Source organism: Bidens hawaiensis, unplaced genomic scaffold (genome assembly GCF_021521415.1).
Source record: "Bidens hawaiensis isolate Kalapana, Puna unplaced genomic scaffold, B.hawaiensis_p1.1 tig00025222_1, whole genome shotgun sequence".
Taxonomy (NCBI): Eukaryota; Viridiplantae; Streptophyta; class Magnoliopsida; order Asterales; family Asteraceae; genus Bidens; species Bidens hawaiensis.
This window is the reverse complement of record NW_027494025.1, coordinates 17,050-24,530: the sequence shown is the minus strand read 5'-3', so window position 1 is coordinate 24,530 and position 7,481 is coordinate 17,050. Positions and strand designations below refer to the sequence as shown.

Genomic DNA, 7,481 nt, shown 5'->3' with positions numbered 1-7,481 from the left:
TTAATATACAAAAGCATTTTCCTTTCTTATTTTTACATCTAATCTTGCCATGTCTTGAATCTTTTTAGAGTTTCTACGAAATGTCGTTTCTAAAGCCAGACACTGAGATGGAGGCCACATGAGAAGAGAAGTCATAAGCCAATGACTTCACCGGTTAACAAGACAAAATTTCTTGGCAAAGTACTGCCTTGGATGACAGAGGGAATTTATGTGAGAGGGGAGTGCGCATGTTGCGCAACCCGTTATTTTGAAGTCAGAATGGATTTTTCTTTAGGGAAAGGGCAGTGGTCGAGTAGCGTGATGTTTCTAGGTACTTGACCTTCTCCGTTAACTTTTAGTTAACAACTCTATACATATGAATCTATTTTCAAAGATATAGTGCCGAGCATTAAAACAAGTCCGTAATCAATAAAATGTTCTATTTTAGATGGTGGCAACAACTTTGAGTCACAGCTAGACAGCTAGTTATCTAGTTATTAGCCCAGTTTCTAAAAGCAATCGTCACAAAGCCCAGGTTTTTGGTAATCACATAAAATCCCCACAACTAAAAAAGATGGCCCAATTTGCACATAAGAAACGCCCATTTGATTTGGTTAAAGAATTACAACCATATTTGCAACTTCAATTTTCATCATTCAAGATTTAACTATTTTACATTTATTTAACTTTTAACAATAATACCATGCTTGATTATAAACATTAGCCTTCAAACAATATATTTGTTTTCAAAGACAAGCCAGACATTTCTAATCAGGGTTCACAATATAACTTCATTTTGACATACCTTTTAACCACTTTACCAAAAGTAAGGTAGTCAAAACCACTACATAAAGATGCATTTTCTAAACATGAAACACGAGAACTTTAGGGTTTGTTAACCATTTACCGGATAAAAAGGATGGCCCAATTTTCACATAAGAAAGGCCCACTGGATTTGGTTAAAAAATTTAAACCATATTTGCAACATAAATTTTCATCATTCAACTATTGCACATTTATTTAGCTTTTAACAACAATATCATGCTTGATTATAAACATTAGCCTTCAAACAATATATTTGTTTCAAAGACATTTCTAATCAGGGCTTCACAATATTACTTCATTTTGACATACCTTAAAACTAAATTACCAAAAGTAAGGTAGTGAAAACTACTACAATCGTATTGTGATAATAGCTCTTTTATTTAGTCGGAGGATAATAAAATTTTGTTTGACGTCGGATGCGTATATACTTATACAGAATTTTATTCGGTAAATGGTTAACCCTATAGTTCTCCTTGTTTTTGTTGTACCTCCATACCACTTTTCTTGTTTCATGTTTAGAAAATGCATCTTTATGTCCATAGTACTCATTTATACATTAAATAAATAAGATAAGGTTAGAAAATGCATATGGCAAGCTCCACACCACTTGTTAACACCATCAACTTGCATCAAGTGTTTTGGAGAAAACAAGAGTGTGTGACAACTAGTCTTGTATAGGTGTATCCATGACAACCCAACCACTTACAAACACAATCACTATCTTTCAACCCTTCAATAGTTGTAGTTGCTTTGGATTTTGCTTTTGCTTTCCACAAAATGCGGTATCAATATGGTGTGTGTTATTCGTTGAATCTAAAGCGTGCTAGATAATACAAAATAAAATATAACAAAATCCGGTGTTATTGGCTTTAGCTTTAGTTTTGTTGGTTTAAATATGTTAACAAAACAATTCTTTAATAACAAAATATATAACGTTGTATAGTAATTTAGTTTATCGGTTTGGATTTGCATACATGTGTGAACTACATGTATATTTTCGAGTTTTCCATTCAAAACTCTTTGCATGCAATCAATATTCAGTGACGGGTTAAACTATTACCAAGTAATTTACCGACATAAGTAGAGTTTAACGACGCTACACATTGTGTTGCTTATGAAATCACAACTTTTATGCTTATTTGATCATGTAATTGTTACAACAAATGCAAAGGTGCCATGAGAAACCACATAATTGAAACTCTTTTTCTCTCTTACTAGATTTATATTAAATAACAATGTTAATTACAAACATGCAATATTAATCCTAAAGTTCTTAAAAATGAGTAAGTTAAATCAGGTTAATCATCACGATGTGTGGTGTTGATTGAGATGGTGTTATTGTTCAAAAATAAATATTATCTATTATTAAATTGTTATTAGTGATTTAGTGGTTGGCAAAATCTTCTATTTATTGTTAAATAAAAACAATTAATTCAAATGTTCGGTGGGGTTATTGTTCGAGAATATTGGAATTGGAACATGTTCAAATGCTTCTTGTGGTAGGTCACTAGAAGGCCTACACGACATATTTTACATGCTATATTGGGAAAGTGGTAAAGCGAACTTCTATGCAAGTTACATTTTCACATTGTCGGTATCTTAAAATTTTTTTCAAACGGTTAAATGTTACACTTTACAGAGATTAAACCATTGACATGTTATTCTACACTATAACCATCTTAGCACCTTGGTGAATGATAGTTAGGGACTATAGATAAATTCCTCGGTCCTTTTTTACGAGTAATGTAAAGTTACCTGTTTTCGTCTAAAAGTTTGAATATGACCCCCTCAGTTTATGAAAATCTGTAATGTTAATTCTATATTATATATTAGTGTGTTACAAAATAACACATTATACAAACATGATTATGTTATTAGCAAATTCTTTTAATATAAACTAAATCTATTAAATGTTTTTTTTATTGAAATAAATGTTAGTTTTTGTTTGATATGCCGAAGGTTAGATGTGTCACAATCATTCCTCGTAACATCTAGTTGGAACTTGCAAGGGTCAAGTCTTGCGAAACATCCTATTTAATATTGTATGTATGTATTTGCCTATTAAAAGGATATATGCTAAATTTTAATTTAACAATAGATATTTTTATATTTAATTGTAACATACCACATCAAAGAAAGATTATTGCACTCATTGCAGGGCAGCTATTCATGTGTGTAATGCGGTGTTTTATTTATTCGGTTACTATTAGCAGGACAAATTAACGCACCCGTTTGAGATCAACCTGAGTGCTAATAGTTGAACTTAAGAAAATAGACTGAACAATAACTAGTAAATACATTGATTCGATTAAGAACTAACCAAGTCATCTTAATTAGCCTATTCTTTAATTATTAACACAAGTAATTTAATTAATTTTAGCACAAAGAAAAGGTTTATATTAGCTAAAAACAAACTATTACTAATTATAAAATTAATTAAAATAGTTGAATTTGTAATAAAATTTAACTTTGAAAACAAAAGACTTACATTAGTTACAAGGTTTTAAAAGGTTAAATTTTGAATAAAAGTCGTTTAAAAACAAGATTTAAAATATCAAAAAGATTTAAAAACTATTAAACTTGAACACTAGTTAGTTTAAAGAATAAAAGGCTTAAAACAAAATGTCATTAATGAAAATTTAATGTATTTATTACTTTATTAAAATATATTTTATTATCAAAGTTATTACAATTCCATAAAAAAGAAGGATGCCTTTGTTAAAGTATGTAGTTATTAGTTTTAATTTAGTTGGCGAAATAAATAGAGGAAACTGCCACTGCTAAGGCATCACCTGAGCGAGGGAACCACCAAATGCAGGCGTGTTAGATAGTCATAACACCTGATCTAAGAACAAATCAACCATAAAATACATTTCTTTTAAACTTGGTGGTGTAAGTCATGTTGGATGAGTCTTCAAAGCCGAATAATATATCACAAAAAAGGTGTTGAAATGTTAAATACACTTAACCAAACAAGTTATACACTTCTTTCCATCTAGAATTAAACCTTAATATAACAAGGGTAACAACTAACAAACTCCATTTATTTATTTCATTTGACTATTTGAGCACAAACTCCTCTTCAAAACATAGAGAAATAAAGAACCCAAAATCTCACCCATTTCCAGTAAAAAAACCCCAAACGGTAAAAAAAAATAAAAAAACAAACCAAACCCTGGAAACAGTACACCTCTTAAAGCCTCAAGTACAACTCTCCACACCAACAACTCAGTAACTCACCTAACCGAAAACCATCCCATGACGTCACCCGCCACCCGGCGGTGCGTGCTTCTCACGCGCTCGTCACACACCACCGGTGACCTACACAACGGACACCTAAAGTTCATCTGATCAAGCCACCCATCAAGACACTCTTTGTGGAACACGTGCCGACACGACAGCTTCCGCACGTGGTCACCATCAGCAAACACGTTCAAACACACGACACAATCCGTGTTCATCATCGTACTTGTGTCGGATAACAACAACCTAGTATTATTATTAGTGTTATACTTATAAGAAAAAACCCGGTTCAGGTTCAACTGCTCGGTTAACATAATAATCCCGGCCAGGCCGGATCCGATGTTGTCGTCCACGTCATCGGGTTGATGGTGGTAATAATATTGGTAGCCAATAAGGTTGAGAAGAAGTGATTGGAGGTAACATATGAAGTTTATGATGGAAGTTAGAAAGAAGAGTGGAATGGAATCGGATGAAATGTCGGTGAGTTGGTTTTGTAAACCCATTGGAATTGGAATTTGGAAATGGAAATGAAAGGGTTAACGTGTGTTGCTTAAATACGCTTGTAACACAAAAGAAAAGAAAGAAAGAAGAAGGAAGGCCTAATTTACGAGTGGGAGGGTTTTCGCTATCGGGTGTGGGGGCTAAGCATGTGACATGGGTCCACTTTGGTTTATATATATATATTTGTGGGTTATATATATATATTTGTATTCTTTGAAGTAGAATATAATAATAATAATAATAATAATAATAATAATAATAATAATAGTTTTATTTCTTAATTAAATGTTATACTTTACTTTAACCTGCATATTTTGTGAATCATCTCATCAAAATATAAATTTTATTATATATATTACTAATAACGGTAATATATAGAATAGTATAGCATTTAAGTTGTTGCTGAATATACACTATAAAAATGACCGTTCAAAAAAAATATGAGAAAACAAATGTAATAATAGCATTTAATGTGTTTTACTTAAAGCAATTAATTTTTTTACTTACTTAAAATTGGTGTTATAATATTATAATTTTTTAAGCATAAATAATAAATTAAATAAAATATATATGAATTTAAACTAAGACCGCGAATCCATTGTTTTTTTTTTCACAGGATACGATGATTAGTAACAGGTTTTAGACGGACGGGATTGTGTGATTTGGCCTATTATTTTTGTAAAGAAAAATTAATTAACGTTATGTATTACTTAATATTTCACATATTTATACTCTGTCAACTCTCAATACTTTCAAACCAAAAAAAGACAGAAATCACACTAGAATATACTTTCATACAATGGATTCATTGCTATTTTTAATGCTCTAACCTTTAAAATTATTTTAATGTGTTCAACTTGTTAATTGTTTTTAACTAGGTATTTGGACCATTGAAATAATTAGTTATATTTTTATTGTTTTTTAATTTCTAATATATTGATATTTATTTTTTCTATATATTTCATATTAATGTAATTTTAAATTAATTAGTTTTTGGTATTTTAAAAATAAATCAAAACAAGACAAAATGAGACATCGCATTGTTTGAGACATATTAGGGAGAAACTAAAAAATTGGGAAAAACTGATGTGACGATGACGTGACATGCGAGATAAAAAAAGGGAAATGGGGGAAATTTGGGAAGAATCCTTGCGGCCTAATTCTTACATAGGTGTGTATGATCAACCTCCGTTTAAAACATTGAATAAATTAAAGGTTAATACCAAATTTAGGAGTAAGGATTTCATGTCATGATTTTCTTTAAATGAGACAACACACTATATATCACTATAGAGTCATGAATTAAATTTTCGATTAGTAGTCACGAGCATTCTGTCTTAGTGGTAGCTTAATTGTTTTTCCTTTAAGAAGTTGTTAGATAACTGGAGATCGTTGAAATTCTTTCACGGTAGATTCGGAAAAACGAAGTTTAAAAAACCAATTATTTTTTATATAATGACAACTGTAACATACTCATATGAGACATGGGTATTGTTTGATTATCCGATAAAAAATAGTAAGTTATTTTATAACAAGTGATTTTAAACTAAGCTCTCTTTTTAAATGATTCTTTAAGAAAATAATATTTTGACATGGTATGACCTGTGATATCCAAATTGATCAAATCGGCATATATGAGTCATTAAAATATCTGAGATAGGAATTAGGGCTTAATTAATACACAAATTTTAATTATGTTTGTTTCAATGTTTTTAATAGACAGTTGGGATAAGACAAAATATGTGGTTAAGAGGTAGTCAATTGACTCAAGTTGGGATGAATGGGGTTATGGGTCGCTATCCTTTGTAGGCCAAAAAGAACTTTTTGGTGTACCCATCTCAGTTTTTATCATTTTGTGCCATCATAATATCTGGATCCTAATAGAGAAGAACTAGATACAAAAACTCTTAACACAAAGGTAGAAAAAGATTCTGTCACAACAACTAGGCATAGCTAGAAAAAAAAAGAGAGAAAAACATATTTTTAGCTCAATAAAGCACAACCACTTAGTAGGTGCGGGAGCGAGGATTGAAACCGAACAATCGAATCTTTACTGAATTAACTGAAAAAGTTAACCCGATTATATGCATAGTTTAAAAAACCAATATCTCTGGTTCAGTCGTATATTTATTATTTTGATTTGTAAGGTTGAAACGCCTTTGACCTATTAGTATGAATGTATAAGTAAAGGTGCCCCTCCTGCATGAAGTTGTGAGTTGGTTCAAGTCTCATTATGAGTAAATATGCAGATTTATTAGTGGAGCTATATAGGGTTCGTGTGTGTGATTGGCAACCATTAAAATTGTATCTTATGGTTATATGTGTATAATTAATTGAACATGCGTTGAATGTAAAATTTGAATTTTTTTTTATTTCTTATAAACAATATGCTATGTGTCTAAAACGCTTTGTTAATAACTCTTTTCATAAAGAACAAATTAGTTCGCTTATTCGTCCATAAAAATTAAAAGATTTGCTAATATTTTATTTGATTCAATATACAAGTGACTTTATTAACTGAATATAGCTTATATACGCACGTCCGCGTGTAAGGCCCCGTTACCGATGCCCTACATTTGGTGTTGGATTTACTCATAAACGCAGTTCTAAATATCAGAGTTAATTAAAACTTTCGCGGAATAATATAAAACATCAACCATTCATTACAATTATCCATAAATTGTCTTTTAAAACATACATAAATTATATCATTCAAAACATCATGACAATCTTCAGATGCCAGCCTCTTCAATCCAGCCATGTGTCCATCTCAAACCAGCTGTCTCAATCTGTTAACCTGCGTGCATACTAAAAATCAGCTAGCTGAGTGAGTTCTAGTTAATCACACATTAAACCATACATACACTTACCTCCGATTATGCATCCAAGACACATAATCGTTACTTTACTAATTTACTTTCATTGCACAAGTT

General features: G+C 30.9%; 1 pseudogene; it reads right to left on the bottom strand.

The window, feature by feature from the left end:
• Positions 1-3,736: 3,736 nt before the first annotated feature.
• On the bottom strand, positions 3,737-4,573 carry LOC143571203 (E3 ubiquitin-protein ligase RHA2A pseudogene; annotated as a pseudogene).
• Between the last annotated feature and the right edge of the window lie 2,908 nt (positions 4,574-7,481).